This window comes from Pseudorca crassidens, chromosome 1 (assembly GCF_039906515.1).
Source record: "Pseudorca crassidens isolate mPseCra1 chromosome 1, mPseCra1.hap1, whole genome shotgun sequence".
Lineage (NCBI taxonomy): Eukaryota > Metazoa > Chordata > Mammalia > Artiodactyla > Delphinidae > Pseudorca > Pseudorca crassidens.
Window position 1 is genome coordinate 49,619,816 of NC_090296.1, and position 19,349 is coordinate 49,639,164.

Here is a 19,349-nt window from a genome sequence, read left to right on the forward strand (position 1 = left end):
AGGAAATCTACCCAGGATGTGTGCACCTCATCCTTTGCTTGAAACCCTTTCTTTTTGCCTTAGCTTCCGTCCTGATGTCACCGACCTAGAATCTGCCCAAGTCTTTTGGGCGGACGACTCACTGGGCAGCCTGCCTGGATCTATGTTCCAGCCTCTCTTAAAGATAAGATGCCATCTCTCAGATCCTTCTCTGCTTCTCACCCATCAACCAAAGGGCCAGATCTTCCCAGTCCAAGATGGGCCCCTTCTAGAAGGGAATTCACCCAGGGTAAGTTAAAAGCAGTCACAGCAAAGGATAAATCCTTCTAGCTCTACACATGATAGGCCTTTACTGCTTATCCTTAACTACAAGAATACATCATAGCCTCTTCAGCACAACTATAAAGAGAAATTTAGATTTACATATAAGAAAGAAGGTTGTTGGGGCTAACTGTGGCTTGCCACCTTCCACATTAGTGGCTAACGAGTTACACCATCTGGCTAACTTCGCCGACAGACTCCCCATAGGTGAGACTCTAATGACTCACCTGAACTTGTAACATTCTGAAGGCTGGACCTTCTATCTGGAAAGCTTTCTGAGGAGCAGCACGTTAGTTTGTGAGCCTGAGCACCGCCGCGGCCTGTGGCCGTGTCTGCGTGGCAAACATGGAGACAGAACTCAGCACAGATGGCGGCTCCTGATCATTAACTGCAGGCAGCTGTGTTCGGCGGCCGCCGAGCTCCCTGGCAACGTGTGTACTGCAAGCCCACGGACTGTACCGAGAAATAGCATGAGGCCTCTTGCAGGTCGTAGGCCATAGAACACATGTTCAATTTCTTCAGGAAAAAAAAGAAGCCACTGGCAAAAAAAAAAAGAAAAAATCTGCCAAACATCTCATTTCCTGCTATATACCCAGGTGGTTATGAATCACGTAAAAATCCCTTCCACCCCATGAACAAATATTTCGTGTTATTTAAAACTAGGAGTACATTGGTGTCAGCATAAATGCAGAAGAAACATCTAGGCCAGGGAATATCTTTCTCAAGTATATGGAAAAATATATAACATTCAAATCTTTATCTTCCTGGGTTTTCTGAATAATGAGTATTAAAGTTATCGATGATCCAACAAAGATTCTTGGGTGTTCAAATGCTAGACACATCACTATTCTGGAAAAAGGATTTTCCATGAAGCAGTAACTAAACTTTTTCACTGTGGTTTCACCCTCTTATTTAACAATAAACATTTTTGGTTATGGCTTTGGAAAGAGAAAATGAATGCTTTTTTGAAAGAGAAAAGAAAAGGGAGAGAGGAGGGAAGGATTGGATGGTCCTTTGCCAGCCAAGGTGCCTATGAGCTGTGAACAAAACTAGGAAGTGCTGGAGCTTTCTCATCTGCCTCTCCCTGGGGCAGAGCACAGGCCCTCAAGCTCCCAGCCCCCAAGGGGGAAGCGCCAGCCTTCGGCACAATTTGGCACAGAGCGGTTTTGGCGCTGTCCTCTTTGGCCTCCTGACAAGAATGTTCGCTTACACATCCCAAGTTATTCTAAGTCCATCTGTTGTGTTCTGAGGGTCAAAAACAAATGTGGGAGACTCGCCTGTCCTGCACCCACCCGATCTCTCAGGCTCTGACCTGCTCTCACAAGCACTTGGGGTGAAGCCCAGACTTGTCCCAGGCGGGTGGTCTGGGACGCAGATCCGAGCACACGGCCAGTGGCACCTCTGCCCGTTCACTGTGCCCACAGGCAGGATGAATCAGCCGGCAGCCCCTGACAAACAACGGGGACAAGGGACCGCAGTGTCCCCAGAACCTTCAGCGTGGAGATAAACCACACAGATTTTGGTTCATTTCTTGTTAGAGACAGAGCTATAAGGAAACTTCGAGATGATTTTACAGAAGGAAGACGCATGAGGGTCAGCAAGGCCAAGCAACTCGTGCTGGTCACACACTTGAGTTACAGAAAGGTTGGGATCAGATACCAAGGATGGGGATTTTATTTTTAATGTCTTGCCATTGCATGGATTGGTTTAAATTAAAGGTAACAGCCTTAACCCAGGTACTCTTCAAGAGGAAATAAAGCCAGGACTTTGGGGGTGGTAGGAAATGGGAGTGAGGGGAAGAGGAACGTCAGTCAGCGTTGGTGTCACTGAACAGACGCCTTCTGGATACAGGTGTGACGTGTCCAATAAAATACCACACCATATGCACCAACCCGCCTGACAGGAACAACTAGTTCAGGTGCCAAGGTGGCTGGAGGAGGGGAGGGTGCAGGAAGAGAAGAGAGGGGGAGAGGTTTCTGTTCCTTCTCAGGACAGCAGCCTGGCACCTTGTTCTTCTGGGGACAATAGAGCCACTATGTGCCCTACATCACCCAGGAGGAGAAGCCTGGAGGTCCCTGCTTTGTAAGCCACACCACTTCCTTCCTGTTGACCCCTGATTCCAGGGGCTCCCAGTGGGCAGCAATTGAAGTCCAGTCACACGAACCGTCCACCCATCCTGTCCTCGATTTTACTTCGTTACAGGAAGAAGGCAGAGGGAAACTGGAGGCTCTCTGGGACTGGATATTCTGACAAAAGAGGACTTATAAACAGAACTTGAGGGCCTTCCTGAAAAAGGGGCATTGGTCCCTCTTCAGCCGGGAGCCGGGGATTATTTGCACTCCAGGCAGACAGCGCTCAAGCTGACAGTAAACGGCTCTGGGGACGTGTCGCTCATTGACCCTGGGAATTCACTCCAGACACCTCTGGAATTTGAAAATTGCTGTTAATCACATTAAATTCTAAGGGTTACAGATTCTTCCAGAAGGAATGACCATTAGAAATGCAAGGTATCACTTGAGGGTCTGATGAACAGGCACTACCAGTTTAAATTGTTTTTCTTATAACCCAAGTCCCTTAAAGTGATCTGAGAATTCATACATTCAAGTTACCTCTGAGTCAGGATTGGCCAATATTATGGGAAGTGAAGTTAAAACTTGTATTCTTACCACCTCCCCTTAAACATGCAAATTGCATTTGTCTGGTGCTGGAAATACCCACCACAGATTATTGCTTTGGGCTTAAGCACTTTTGTATCCAAGAGACTTTCTTCAAGATGAAAACATCCTGGGAAGGGACAACATATCAGGCTGTCATGGGCTGAATTAAGTCCCCTCAAAATTCATATGTTGAAGTCCTAACCCCCAGTACTTCAGAATGGGACTGTACTTGGAGACTGGGTCTTTAAAGAGGTAATTCAGTTAAAACAAGGTCATTAGGGTGGGCCCTAATCCAATATGACTGGTGTCCTTACAAGAGAACATTAGGACACAGACATGTACAGAGGGAAGGCCATGCAAAGACACTGGCATAAGACAGCTGTCTACAAGCCAAGAAAAGAGACCTCAGAAGAAACCAACCCTGCTGACCAACCCTGATTTCAAATTTCCAGTCTTCAGAATTGTGAGAGAATAAATTTCTGTGATTTAAGCCACCTAGTTTGTGGTACTTTGTTATGGCAGCATTAGAAAACACAGGCTATCTACTCTCAAACATGAATTACTGATAGCAGAAAAAAAGTAAGCCTTGTTGATTCCACAGGAACGGAGACTGTGTCCAGCCAAGCCCCTTGCAGGGATGCTGGGGCACAGTGTTTAAGGGCATGAGCTTTGGAATCAGCACTAGCTATGGAACCCCAGGTAAGCTACTTAACCTCTCTCAACTTCAGCAGGCTCATCTATGATGTGGGGATTACAATTGTGCCAACCTTATAAAGTTTTTAGCATTAAATAAAATACATGGAAAGTGCACAGTGCCTGGGATGTGGTGACTTCTCCATAGATTGTAGTTATGATCATGGTGAGGGGACCAGGAGAGGAGGCCTCTGAGAATGGGACTGGGGGAGAGAGAGAGTGGAAAGTTAACAGAAACAAGGGCGGTCTGGAGAGTTGAGAGCCAGACTTTAGTTCCAGCTCTGTAGCTGGTTAGATAACTTTGAGACATCACTTAGCCACTCTAATCCTCAGTTTCCTCATCTATATGATGAGAGGTCTGGCTGGACAATATACAAAAGGAAGTAGGGGGACAGGGAGCCGAAAACCACCTTAATTTTTTCTCCAGGTGTTCCCGGTTCTTTGCTTTTCCTTTCCACAGATGTCAATTATGGATCAACTTCAGAGTCACACTGGGGACTTTAGCATAAGTTTCTACTTTTTTTTTTTTTTTTTTTCTATTCCACCAAATTCCCATCCTTGTAGTAGCTACCATGATTGATAAGAAGAGCATTTTCCTAGGCCACCTTTAGCAGTGATCTTAGGACTCTGGCGTGGACCCCTCAACCCCTCTCCAACAATCTTCATTTGAGCCTCCCCTCCAGACTTTCTGTAATCCAAGAAACTTAGATTCCCACATCCCAGGGCAACATTACCCTGGGTCCTAGGAGAGTGAAAGAGCTTGGATGAGTTAGACCTTCTGTTACCCAGAGATATACCCTGGCAATAAATTCTCTGTCAACATCAATCTTAAGAGGCTTAATCACAAAAATGATTACATCTATTAGATGACAATTGATGAAGCTCTGAACAGAGCATGCATTCATTCAGGCAGTTGGCACTCGCTCTGTGCCTTCTTGCTGAGCAGACACTGTGCTAAGCGCTGGAGCTGCACATGGGGAGGAATAAGACACAGTTCTTTCTTGGGAGGCAAGGGTGGAATTCATAGAATATTAGACAGTAAAAAGAAAATTCCACCATTTTACCATGCTTCTTACATCAAATGAGCCATGGCATTTTGCTGTTAAATACTGTTATAAGCCATTGTGAAAATAAACTTCCTCACCTTCCAGAGCCATTAATTGGCCATTTCTCACCTGTTCAGTAAAGGCATACAGCACTTTTCCAGATTCCAGGACTCAGATACACTGCTAATAACAGGACACTTCTCAAGTCTGGGAAGCCAGAAAGATTCTGGTGCCTTGTTGACTGCTCGGCAGACCGATGAATAAACAGGAAGGTCTGGGCCCTTTAAGTAGCTCTGGTCAAAACAAGTACTTGAAATTCTGACTCTGCCTTTATCTGGCACCCAAGCTAGGCCTATGCCTAGAAGTAAGAGAACTAGAAAACATCAAGATCAGGAAATTAACAAGCAAATCCCCACTGCATGGATACTGGGCATGGAAGTAACTGATGAAGAGTGGTTATAAAATGGAAACACAGTTTTCTAATTACTGAGTCCCTGGGTCTCAAATGCATGTGTGTGGACTTGTAGGGCAAGCTTCCCATGCCTCAATTACCAAAGGAAAAGGGGAATTGAACACACTCAGAAAGTTCCACCCTAGGCTTTACAACACAGTTTGAATGGAGTGTAGAAGGGGGCAAGTTCCCATTTTATAGGATAAAGTTTAAAGATTACATGGATGATTTTCATTGCCACTTGTTCTATAGGTTAAAAAAACAAACAAACAAACAGCAACCCCAAGTATGTAAGAAGGAAAATAATGCAAGGCTTAACATGACAAGAGAGGGGGTGAGGAAAGGAGGTGGGGAGAAGGAAGAAGGAGAAGATGGCAGAAGAAGAGAAGAGGCAGGGGGAGGGGAGAAAGGAGGGGAGGGAGAAGATGATGGAGGGAGGGGGGAGAGAGAGAACAGGGAAGGGAAGAGAATGGAAAGGAAGGGAAGGGAAGGGAAGGGAAGTAATTGTCAAGCTCTGTCAATAATCTGGCCTGCGTGCATATAGATGACCTTGGCTGGCTTGATAATAAAGATTCTAACATAGAACTTCTTTGAAGATTCCCCATATAGTATTGATCCTTGTGGTCCCTGGAGAGTGGACTTTTCCAAAACGGATGCATGATCAAAAACTTCCCACAGCCAGAGACAACTCAAAGCTGCCACACAAACCTCGCTTCTATACTCTAATGAGTTATGAAGAATATGCTTTCCCTTAGATTCTTGACTACACAGATCATCTAAATGCTTACAAATAAAAAGATTCATGAGATATGGCTTGAAAGTATGTATTTTTGGATGAAATAAAAATTTTCTGAAGCTGGAAGATTTTAAACTTGCAGCTAGAAGGTTTCTTAGGAGAAAACAGGATGCCAAAAAAGTTTGTCTGTACAATAGTTAAAATGATTCTCTCTGCTTTGTGGAGTTAAGAATATATTCAATCAGTGGAAGGAAAATGCTAAGTTTTTGAGGAAAGCCCTAGGAGCTAACACCAGCAGGTAATGTTTATTGAACATTTACTATGCACATTTGCTCTTCCCAACAACTCATGTGATGGGTATTATTATTTTCCCTGTTTCATAGATTAAGGCAGTTGAAGTTTAGTGAGATTAAACAACTTGACCAAGGTCATGGGATTTGTCGGTGGCGGAGGATAACTACGAACCTGGAGTCTGACCCCAGCGCCTACCTATTCTTCCAAGTATTACATTGCACTGTCTCCCTACAGATTAAAAAGGGAAACATCTTAATCTTCAGTTGTCTGAGGAAATGACAGGTGATTCCTCTGCTTTGGGGTCAATAAAGTACGTATAGTGCAATAGACTCTCTTCCACCCTTTCCTTCCTCTCCAGGGTTTCCAGTGCTTGCCCTCTTGTCAGTGGCTCAGCGTACAAAGAACCTAGAACCTCCACCTATTCTATTTTCTCTCCAGCTGGAGCCAAAAGCTGCTTCACCCCTCAGGCCTGCCCCAGCTACGAAAATCCACCTACTCTCTCACATAGCAAGGCGTGGGCAGTCTCTGGAGAGGCATCACACACTTGATGAGTACCGAAGAGAAACGTGCCCTCCAACGAGGAGGTGCCAGGAAGCATTCCACAGGCAAGTCTGGAGTCATGGGACCCTTGAGAGAGACACCACCCACTGAGGAAAGGAAAGTGCAGAGCTTTTCCATTCTCACTTGATCTACGTATGGAAGAATCCTCTGTTAATTACGAATGTAGCACATGTAAGATCTCAATTCTTCTGTCACACGTGTCAGTCGTTGTCTTTGAACATGGGCTAATGACTTGCTGGCCAGCCATCTCTCGGTCATTTGTCAACAATTTAGTACTGTGTAAGGGGTGAGAAAGTAAGTCAGACTTCAATCCATCAAAGGTGATGACATCCTGAGAAAGAACTGAAGTGGTAGGAGGATAAACATGCCCTGTCAGAGCAGGAACTTTGTGTGTCTTGTTGACTGTCAGTGTTCCATGAATATGCGTCAAAAAAGGAAAAAAGAGGGCTTCCCTGGTGGCGCAGTGGTTGAGAGTCCGCCTGCCGATGCAGGGGACACGGGTTCGTGCCCCGGTCCGGGAAGATCCCACATGCCGCGGAGTGGCTGGGCCCGTGAGCCATGGCCGCTGAGCCTGCGCGTCCGGAGCCTGTGCTCTGCAACAGGAGAGGCCACAACAGTGAGAGGCCTGCGTACCGCCAAAAAAAAAAGAAAGAAAAAAGGAAATATGAGGAGGAGGAAGAGGAGAGATGAAACTATTGCTCCCACTGGAAAAGTGCCATTTGATGCTCACCTGAGCCTCGGGCTCCTGCTTGTTCTCAAGCTCTAGTTACGCTTTCGGTGGGAGAGATTTACATTTCTCAAGCATCAATACAGCACTGAGTCAATTTGCTGCCAGCTTCTTTTGATTATGTATTTAAGGTCAGGAATGAGAGTGATTGTATGATTCGGTTTTCTACTGCCACATATAAGCCGTCCAGAAACATAGCGGCTTAAAACAACAGCAATCACTTATTTGCCCATAACTCTGTAATTTGGTCAGGATCCAGTGGGGACAGTTTGTCTCTGCTCCATATAGCGTCAGCTGGGGCAGCTCAACTGGGGCTGGATGGTCCACTTCCGAGATGACTCACCCACAAGGCTGTCAAGTTAGTGCTGGCCGTCAGCTGGGACCTTAACTAGGGCTGATGACCAGAAGCCTCATTCTTCTCCTCCCGAAGCCTGTCCATGTGGCTTCTTAGGCTCTTTCACAACATGGCGGCTAGGTTCCAAGAGCAAGTATTTCCAGAAAACAAGACCAGTATGAAAGCACCTATCAAGCTTCCACTTGCATTATACTTGCTAATGTCCCCTTGTCCAAGGACAGTTCCATGACAAAGTCCAGAGTCAGTGTGATCAGTTCCATGACCAAGTCCAGAACCAGGAGTCCTGGTTCATTGTTGGCCACCAAAGAAACAGTTTACCACAGAGTATGATCATTTTTGTTTCCATAGGAGAGAAAAACGGGAAATTGGTGTTAGCTGCCCACTTCTACATTTTTTATTAGCCAGAAACTTAATACCAATGTTTCCTAAGTTTTCAATTGGCTTAGGAAAATTCTCAGGGAAAAAATTCTCTGAGAGGAAAAAAAAAATGTTATGGGTATATAAAATCAGAATAGAAGTTCTTATTTAACAAACTAACAAACAAACAAAAACTATCCTGGAACCACAGGGAAGGAAGGGGTGCACATGTGACTGGGGAATGAATATGTTATAGGTGAAAATCATGGCATGCTGGTTAGCAAAAAACACATACAGACATAAAGCACACATAAATGTCATAAGAGATAGAAATGTCACAAGTCAATAAAGGTTCATGAAGAAATAATAAAGACTTTTCAGGTATAGTCAGAAAACAGCAAGAAAATAGTTCAATTTTGTAAGACGCAACATTTCAACTGGATTTCAAAGGGTTGTTAATTTGACATTTTATGTTCTTATCAAGATTGTTAAAATAGTGAGATGACTAATATCTTGAAGGATTGGATTAGATTTCAAATTAACTGAACAAATAGAAGAACATTATTATTTTTTGAGCTGTTACACGTTCCAGGCCTATATTAAGAACTCCATGTACATTTATGTTCACAAAAAACCTTAAGCCACAGAGAGTTTTAGTCATCTTCTCAAGGTCATAGTGCTGGTCAGTGGAGAAGACAGGATCTGTAGCCAGATCTGTCTGCTTATTTTGATCAGTTTGGTCGATAACGAATCTCTGTAAATGGAAGCATTTGTTTTTTCACTGGCTCCATGAAACTGGAAAATATCTTTCCAAAGGAAAAAAAAATACTGATCAAAGACGCAATAAAAACATCACATATAAGAATTTTGAAAGATCTTCTAATCCTCAAACTGAAAGAAAATGTTAATGAAATGATGATACTAACTCTCAAAGTAATTAACCAAATCAAATACTGAACCTCCAAATATCAAATTATGAGCATGTTTCCCTGTGGCTAAATATATATGACAGGAACTTCCCTGGTGGTCCAGTGGGTAAGACTCCACACTCCCAATGCAGGGGGCCCAGCTTTGATCCCTGGTTGGGGAACTAGATCCCACATGCATGCCACAACTAAGGGTCCGCATGTCACAATTAAAAAATATATATATATCCTGCATGCCACAACAAAGATCCCGGGTGCTGCAACTAAGACCCAGTGCAGCCTAAATAAATAAATAAATGAGAGAATATTTCAAAAGTAATAAGCAGCTTCTTTCTTTATTCCAAGAATTCTCTTTTAAATTCCCCAAAAGTTAAAAATTTAAAAACCCAAATCTAGGTACTTTTTAAAAAAAACTTTAAAACAACTTGTGCTATAGAGTCATAGAGTCTTTATCTTAGCTTATTTGCTTATTTCCTATGGGTCCCTCACCAATTTTTTATTAGCTAAGGATTTTGCTCAGCTTGGGCCAGGAATAGTAATAAGGTTTGTTTAATTGGTTCATTTGTTTGACACCCTTTGTAAGTTCTTGATGCCAGTGAAAAAAAAATCACTCATTTTTATGTTCCTTCTTAGAATTAAAAAGGGTATGTATAGGGATTGACCATTACTGTAGTAATAAAAGTAGCTCTATGAGATACTATTAAAAATCGCTGGCTTCCTGAGTTACTGTTTTTTCCAAAGTTGACATTTCTTCACAGTGAGGAAAATGACGCAGTAGTGCTCCAGCATAAGCATGGACCATATATGCAGGTGGAGAGCATATAGGACTATGGGATGGGTCCTCTAGTTCATTTTTCTCAGTTCTATTAGAATTAAATATCCAATTTTGGACTCAGTAACTTAAGCCAGTAGAGGAAATTTTGGAAAGTGTCCAGAAAAGAGTTGTGAAAATTATTCAAAGGCCAAGAAAAGAGGTCTTATGAGAAATCTAAAAGAACTAAGCTATTTATTCTATGAAAGAGACGCCTAGAGTGGGATTTAAGATCATCTTGATGTCTGGGTTTGGCTATTAGAGGAGTGGTGGTGGCTCCCCCATGAAGGGGACTGAGGCAGAAAATGAGTACATCTATAAGGACTGCAAGATTCTAGACCAGATTGACAGAAAGGGGAGTTGATTTAAAAAATAGGCTAGAAGCCTCTTTCTCCAGTGTTGCCCAAGAACAGATTTATACTCAATCATCAACAACAGAACTGGCCTCATTTCTAGGACATTAATTATTCACAGAATCCAATGAGATTCAGAGACCAGGCCAGAAGGGCAAAACCCCTGGCTCCATACCCCCATGTTTTGTTTACAGGGGATTCTTCTAGTGCAACACTGAGTATTTGCTAATGGTAATGTGCTCTCAGGAGTCCATCTAGGGTCCTGGAAGGCATTCAGGTTTGGGATTGAAGCAGATCTAGGTTGAAACTCCATCTCTGGTATTTTATCAGTTGGTAAATTCTTAATTCTTAGTTTTTCAGAGCTTTGTTTTCTCCACTCTTGGATGAGGGTAATAAGGCTTACTCTACACTGTTGTGAGGGTCAAATGAGACAACATAAGTAAAATTCCTCATGCAGAGCAGGGGCTTAACAGCTCTTGGTTCCTCTCCCTTTCTGTGACAGGGCAGGACTGTAAGAATGGGGGGGGGAGTATTTAGTTGGAGCATGAATAGGGATGGTACACATTTTATAGCTAAATTTCAATTTTTCAAATACCAGCAATATGTAAAAACTACCCACAAGGTCAACCAATCTTCAAGTAATAGTTCTAGGAGGCTCAGATTCCTATTTACTGCATTCCAAGCTCTACTGCATTTCTCAAGTGCTTTCTGAATGCCAAATTCTTTGCCGGGCCCTTTACATCCTAATACAACATGTTATTGGCCCTACTTTATAATTGAGCAAACTGAGGCCCTGGAAGATTATGTACTTGCTAATCAAGACACATGGCGGCCAAGCTGTGGAACTGGAATTGGAACAAGGTTCTTTCCCCCACCTGAAATGGACAAGGGGAAGGCAGAAATAATAGGACTCAGGGGCAAAGCTAGAGTTAGAACTAAAAGCTACCAAGTTCAGAACAACTGACGAGCACCAACCATCAGGCTGTGGCACCTGGAATCTGTCACCACGTCTAGGTGCCATTAAAAAGATGTTTCCAGGAGTTCGGCCTGAGCAACCTGCTTGAAACCTAGGGTAATGGGTGTGTTACAAGGAAGATGGAGAATTGTTTGCTTCCTCAGGCCTAATCTCTTTACATCTTAAGTGGATTTCTCAGAGTACAGAAAAAACTCTCTGCTCCTGACACCAGTAAGTCTTGAGTGTCACTTGACTTATGTTCCTTATCTCTTGTGCCAGCGTGCCTCTCTGTGCCTACAAATAGCTCTTCATTCATTTCAGCCATACAGGTAGGAACAGAGCAGTTCTGACTCATCACTAGGCAGTTCCAACCTGGCGCTATTTGCCTTTCTTCACCCCGTCACCAAGTTAATGGGTTGTATTAACAGTGATATTTATAGACAACAAATTGAACCCCAAAGCAGCAGCTATGCCCATCCATTTAGAAAGGGCCTATTCACTGTGGCTCTCATACTTGCAGTGCTGCTATTTCCTGGTGGCCCTAATCCCAGCATACTTGCCAGAGAGTATATGTGTTTCTCTCCCTTTCATGTAAGAAATTTTTGGCTACGGTGATTGAGGGAAGAAAGAGTAATAAAAGAATGTACATGATATTTTTCCTGATGTTTAATGGTTATTATGTCCTGTCACACTTAGAATAAAATAAAAAATTATTCCTATGGCCTACAAGGCTCTTCATGATCAGACCCCCTCCCCTCCCACCCCACCCACACACACCAACTCCCCCTTGGTCACCTGGCTCCAGGCAGTGTAGCTCCTTTGTTGCTCCTGGAAGACACTTAGCAGTGTCCACCTCAGGACCTTTGCACTTCTTTCCCAGATACCTGGAACTCTCTTCCCTTATGTAGCCTTGTGACTGACTCCCTCACTTAGTCCAGGTTTCTGCTCAGATGTTAACTGAATAAAGAGACCTTCCCTGCCATCCTATCCCAAATAGCACCTTCAGTCACTCTTTATCCTTTATCCTGTTTTATTTTTCTTCTTAGCACTCAGCTATTTGACATCATGTTGTCTATCTGCTTGTTACTTTGAACTGTCTTCACACACACATACACACACACACACACAAACAGAAGCTCCATAAGGGCAGGGTTTTATCTGTCTTATTCACTTCTACAGCCCCAGGTCCTAGGACAAAGCCAGGCCTATAATGAGTGCAGGACAAATAGTGGTTGGATAAAAGATTGTATGTGTGGTTAGACTAACTTTTAAGGTGTGATAAAGATTCCTAAAAGTTCTATATCTCCATTGTCAGCTGGCCTCACAGGATGTTAGAAACAATAGTTTCAATTTTTATATCAGGAATTTATTGTGAAAAGAGTAGCCCCTAGAAAAATGATCCTTCTCTTGATGTGGAAGGAAAGAATTTGACACAGGTAAGGAAAACAAGGAAAGAGAAAGAAGGAGGTTGAAAGATCTAGTTACCGATTATGATGATACAACAATTCTAACTGAAGAGAGTAGATAAACCTATTGTTAATTCTGAACACTGTTGGGATCTTAAGCTTATACAGAAACATATTCCAAAAAGTGCTTAAATTTCATGGCAGAGTATTTCATAAGTCATTGCAAACACCATGCAAAATACGGTTGGTGGTCCAGAAAAGAGACTTTTTTGTTTTTTTTTACGTGGGCCTCTCACTGTTGTGCCCCCTCCTGTTGCGGAGCACAGGCTCCGGACGCGCAGGCTCAGCGGCCATGGCTCACGGGCCCAGCTGCTCCGCGGCATGTGGGATCTTCCCGGACCGGGGCACGAACCCGCGTCCCCTGCATCGGCAGGCGGACTCTCAACCACTGTGCCACCAGGGAAGCCCAGAAAAGACACATTTTAATCTAATGTTTTATGTTAGGGGAAGCAGAGCTCATAACTCACCAGAGATCTTTATAAGTCAACAGAAAATGTTAACGGCTGGAACCCAGGTGTCCCCTCTGGTTGATTTTCTCCCAAAGGTACTCATTTCCTCCGGTTGCCTCTTCCCTTGGGCTTTTATATTAACAAATTATCATCCCTTTGGCACAAAACTCTGTGTTCTCTCCCTCTTCCAAAGGAAAATTCATGTTTATTTTAGAACCCAGGTCACCATTTCCCAAACTGCATTCTAGATAATATGCAAAGTATTTACAGAATTCCTCAAATTAAAATATATATATACAATTTGGGAGACGGATGATGGTGAGAGTTGCTCAACAATGTCAATGTACTTAGTACCACTGAACTGTTCAATTAAATATGGTTAAAACTGTGTTTTATATTATACGAATTGTACGACAATAAAAAAATTTATTTGTATATATATATATATACATATATATACAAACACAGATATGTATATTTCAATAAGTTTAGGAAACTAATGTTCTCTCTCTCTTTCTCCTATAGGTATGTAGTGCATAAAAGACCCTGAAAAGTCATGCAATAGAGAAATAGTCTACCTTTGTTTAGCTCAGTACTTCTAGAACTTATTTGACCAAACAATATTACTTTTTTTCCGAGGAATTTCCCACAGACACAATTGAGGAAATAAATATTCCTTTCTCTCTATATATACACACACAAGATAAATCATTTATAAGACACTGCTTGTATGTGGAGAGAAATGTACAGAAAGAAGATTACACATCATATGTACACATACATACTGTTGGAAATAGTGCCACCAGCTAGCCCCTTTAATAAAGTTAGAGTCGCAAAGCTCAAATTGCAGTTTGCTGCCAGAAAGGAAAATAGGGTAGCAGGGATAGCAGACATGCTATTTAATTTTTTGCCCAGCACCTCTTTTCTAGGAACTGCTTCATCCCACTCGCTCACCACCCAAATAGTCATAGTAGGAAAGGCCATGTCTCTGGAGTCCCTGCCCTCAGAGCTATAGTCGACTGGGACATGATTAGCATTCTCTACTAAGACTGGCCAACTAGTTCCTTCCCTAGGCATTTCGGATCTATGATTGAAAGACCATAAGTAAAAGAATAAACATGGCACTGAGAGAGAAGCTAAGACGAGACTGGGAGAAAGGAGGCCTTCCTGGAGATCCGCTGCCCCCGAGTCTCCTGCTGAGGCCCAGCGGCATCCTCCCCTTGGAGTCTATGAGATACCCCACTAAACCGCCAGTAGATCTTCTCCCTTCTCCCTCTGTCCTGCTTTTTTGCTAGAATTGGTTCCTGCTCTTTGCAGACGGACTAATACACCAGGGCAAGAGGGACGTAATGAATGAGTCAAAGGTAGCAGGGCGCAAACACTAGAACATAGAACCCACTCATTTGTCATTTTCCATCCCCCATGCCCTCCATTTTCTCCCTCTCTGTCTTTTCAATGGAAAAAAAGTACAGTTCATGGAAGGAAGAGAAACCAGTTTTGTAGAATGAGATGCCAAGGAATCTTGCATTTAGATTTTCATCAGTCTGTCAAAACCTGATTACTTTTCATAAAAGTGTTTAAATTGTCCCACTGTTTTCTGTAAGTTGGTTGAGCTGCTCATATATTATATCACACTTTTCTTCTTAAAGATCTCTTTCTTTCTAAGGACCGCTGAAGCATTTTTTTGGGGGGGGGGGAGGTGGGGAAGTATTTCAGGTGGCTAATTCTGTTTCAGTACAAACGTTATTTAGCCCTGTTAAAGCTCATTGATATTGTGGTTACATAAAAAGCACAGCTCTAGATTGCAATCCATATTTTGGCGGCTGGGGGTAAGGAGTATCAGAAAGCAATGAACAACCTAATTTTATTGTGATCATTTGCCTTAACTCAACTTTAAACAAAGGAATCACTTCCCCCAAAATTAGGCCAACACAAAAAGAACTGAACAAGTAAATAATATTAAAGGCATACAGTTAGGAAAGCATTCAAACTTACAAGCAATCAGAATTACAAACTAAAACAAGGCATCTTTTACTATCAGTAAAGTTATATATACCCACCTACACACACACACACGTACACACACACACGTATGTGTGTATCCTTTGGGGGACAATTTGGCAGTATATACCAAATGCTATATAAATGCACATGCCCTTTGATCCACAGTTCAACTTCCAAGAAAAAGGAAAAAAAATATTAAATATGAAAAAGTTACATCCTTAAATATGTTAAATAGTATGATTTTTAATAGTAAAAAATGGAAACAAAAAAACTAATGTCCAGCTAGAGGAGAATAATGAAGTAAATTATAGTATACCCACTTGATAAATTCATATACAATAATTAAAGAAATGATTTTGGAGACTATACAGGCAACTAAAACTTATTCATAATTTTATATTAAAGAGCAGGGCCAACATTGCATATATGGGATACTCACAACTATGTAAAAAGAAATATATGAAAAAAAGCCTGAAAGAAATAGTCCAAATTATTTACAGTGGTTTATTGAATTGTAGTATAACTACTTTTTGGTATTTTTTAAAATGTGATTGTATTATTTTTCTAATTTTACATTTTCTAAATGAAGCAAGTCTCGAAAACTATAATAGTGAATGTTCATACTCCAAGAAACCAAATTCTGATACTAACATACAGTCAACTAGAATTTAAAGACTCAGGAGAATTCCCAAAAAAGAAAGCATCTGTTAAAAAATGCAATTAGATCACTGATCTATACCTTGTTTTGTATTTTTGTTTGTTTGTTTGTTTGTTTTTTGTGGTACGCGGGCCTCTCACTGTTGTGGCCTCTCCCGTTGTGGAGCACAGGCTCCGGACGCGCAGGCTCAGCGGCCATGGCTCACGGGCCCAGCCGCTCCGCGGCATGTGGGATCTTCCCGGACCGGGGCACGAACCCGTGTCCCCTGCATCGGCAGGCGGACTCTCAACCACTGCGCCACCAGGGAAGCCCTATACCTAGTTTAAGTCCTAGGGAAAGTACTATCGTAGGAAATATAATATCAGAGTACACAGTGTACCTAGTTTAAGTCCTAGGGAAAGTACTATACCTATACCTAGTTTAAGTCCTAGGGAAAGTACTATCGTAGGAAATATAATATCAGAGTACACAGTGTTTTAGAAGTTGTGCACTGAGAAAATATTTTAAAATGTTCACCAGTGCAGTTCCCAGGTGTGATAATACGCTATTCAGCAATGGACAAGATAATTAGATTGTTTTCTTTTGGTAAATTATAGTGTTAAATTTTTTTCTGAGGGAAAGCAAACATACTACATAGTGTTATAAATATATTAAACATCTACTCTTTTACATATTGTTACTTTTTTATCAGACTCAATTCACGTGCATGAGAAATTCTGAAAACAATTCTTCAACGTATAACAAATTCCATCAGAAGGCCGCTTTGAAAGAAATGAATGTTATTGTTCCCATTGTTGTTGCTATTACTATTACTCTACATTGGAACTGAAATTTAACATTCTAAAGACAAACTTTGCCCTCCCTCACCACCACTCTACGAAAACTTTCCTCCAAAATGTACTACTGTATATAAAATAGATAACTAATAAGAACCTACACTATAGCACAGGGAACTCTACTCAATCCTCTGTAATGACCTATATGGGAAAAGAATCTAAAAAAGAATGGAGATATATATATATATATATATATATATATATATACGTATAACTGATTCACTTTGCTGTACAGAAGCTAACATAACATTGTAAATCAACTATACTCCAATAAAAATTAATTTAAAAAAAAGTCATTCCTTACCTCCCTTTGCCAAAGGCAATGAATGGTCTTTGTCTTCTCCCCATTTGCATGGAGTCCTCTATAGCCTTTGGCACCATTAACAGCTTTTGAATTACTGCTGTATTCCAGGCATTGTTCTTAGTGCTTTCAAGCATGATCTCAATCCTCCCAACAACCCTATGAGCAGGTAATTTTAACAGCATCGTTTATACACATGGGGAAATGTAGACACCCAGAGGTTAAGTTGCCAAAATAACCCTGCTAGTTATGTTATGGAAGCTAAACTTGAACTCAGCCAGTCCTACTTGAAAATCCATGCTTTTGTCCACCACATCGAAGTAATCATCTCCAAGCTGCTGTGCTGCTTGGAGTGACCTCCTGTTGAATCACTTCTTCTGTGTCCTTTGCTACATTCTCATGCTTTCTCTCCTTGGCCCCAACTGATGAATAAGCCCAGGACCTATGCCCCCTCTGCCCAGAGGTTCTTTCTCCTGGACTTAAAGATCATTTCATGACAATGAGGGCTCAGACTTTATCTGGGAGAGTCCATTTAAAATACTTGCCCCATGTGTCATTAATGGTATTATTATTATTATATGAGAATAGTGCTGTACATGAGCATATGCTTCAACCCATTTTTTAAAATTTAATCCTCAAACTCTACATGTTCAAGGTCAAGTTAATTACATTTCTCTCCAACAACTTTTGGCCTCTCTTCTTTCAGGGTGCTACCATCCTCCTGTGCTCAAAATCTGAGTCATCTTTAATTCCTCCTTCTTCCTTAGTCTCCACATTTGATCTGTTGCCTTGTCCTATAGGATCCACTTTCACCAAGCTTTTGAGCTTTTTTCCCCTTTCCATTTTCCTTGCAGCTAAAGCATACTCCACGAATATCATCCTCCTCCCTCAAAAACCTTCAATGGCTCCCTACTACCTACCAAATTAAGTGCAACCTCCTGAATCAAACATTAAGATTTCTTTATGTCTTCACCTTATCTTTCAGCATTCACTTAAGTTAATTCACTATGTGTGTTCCACACTCATTCACATCAGACAACATTTATGCCTCATCTTTAAGCAAAGGGGACCACTGGAGGGTTTCAAACAGATTAAGTCACATGCATTTTGTCTTAACAATTGTCAGACCCTTCTCAATGGGTGACTTTAATTTGGCCTGAAAATTTCCTATAACATCTTGCAGCTATCAGCTAAGATGACTTCATCCTTTAAAAAAGTAAATCATGTAACTGTTCTCCACAGTTACATTTACAAAATAATCCCCACACTTTAACACAGAAAGCTGCTCCTTCCATTCCATGTAGCAGCAGAACAGGAAAAGAGAAAGGTACAGAATACTGTTGAGCTTTTGAAATTGTGAAAATCCCTTTAAATGTTCTCCCTGTCCTAATAAAAGAGTATGGTTCCCGAATAAGAAATCATTGTGAGTCAGAAGGATTGTAGTCATGACATCCGGTGCTATAAACAGTTTCCCTGAATGATGAAAGCAGCCTAAGGGTAGTGAGGTGGGTAGCAAATTTCTTCTTAGCTTATGATTTAAGAACTTACTCATATGAATCATTTTTAAACCTAATTTTGGTAATATTATTTAAATTCTACATTTTTAAAGAAGTAAAAATTACCTTAGTCTCTCTGGTAAGCCTGATAGTTTGGCCACTCAATCAAGGACCTGAAGTGCCCCCTGGTGGCAACCTATCATTATTGCAGGTTCATACTTCCTTGAGGGCTCTCCAGTTTCACCCTTTCCCGAGTTCTAGATAGACACTCTTGCCTACACAGTGCTACTTCAGGGGCCATTAGTTCTATCTTCCACCCATCTGTCAAAAAGCTCAACCACCTAGCCAATGCCTGATGTTCTTCAGGTAGTCCCTTTATTACTCCGGGAATAAAGCACTGGGAGAGACAGAAGCTATGTATTGTGTACACCTGATGTCAACAGGCTACTCCATGGTGTGAATAAGTTCACAACTCTTTGCTGAGAAGGTTTTGACAGCAGAGACACACTCCAGGGTCTTCAGAAGAGAAGGGGGTATTACTGGCAAAGGTGAGGGAAGGGCACAAAACAGAGGGGCTAGATGGACCAAAGATCAATTTTGTCCATCTTGATGTTTTCTTTTTTAAAACCCTAGTCAGCTTTGGGAAGGAAGTATCTTTGATGGAAGCAAAGACGTTTTGGTGTAAAGGAGCCTTAACATGAAGAGAGGTACTTGGACAGGTGAGGGTTGGGGGATGACCATCCTTCCTGAGTGCCTCTACCCTTCCCTGTCAGCATTAGGAAACTATTCTGTGATCTGTCCTGAGAAATGTGTTTAACCTAGTTCTCAGCACACGTCACTAACACTTTCTTCTTACTTGCCTCAGGCTCAGAAGAGCTACATGACCTGGTTACAGTTAAACACATGCCGATGGCTAA

The 19,349-nt window shown here is 41.8% G+C and overlaps 1 long non-coding RNA gene across 1 annotated transcript in view; it reads right to left on the reverse strand.

Moving 5' to 3' along the window:
- LOC137223700 (uncharacterized) overlaps positions 1 to 17,079 on the reverse strand; it is a 278,143-nt gene extending 261,064 nt beyond the window's left edge. Inside the window, exon 1 of the long non-coding RNA XR_010942998.1 lies at positions 16,940 to 17,079. This is a non-coding gene — a long non-coding RNA (uncharacterized lncRNA). The remainder of the gene's footprint in view (positions 1 to 16,939) is intronic.
- Positions 17,080 to 19,349: the final 2,270 nt, after the last annotated feature.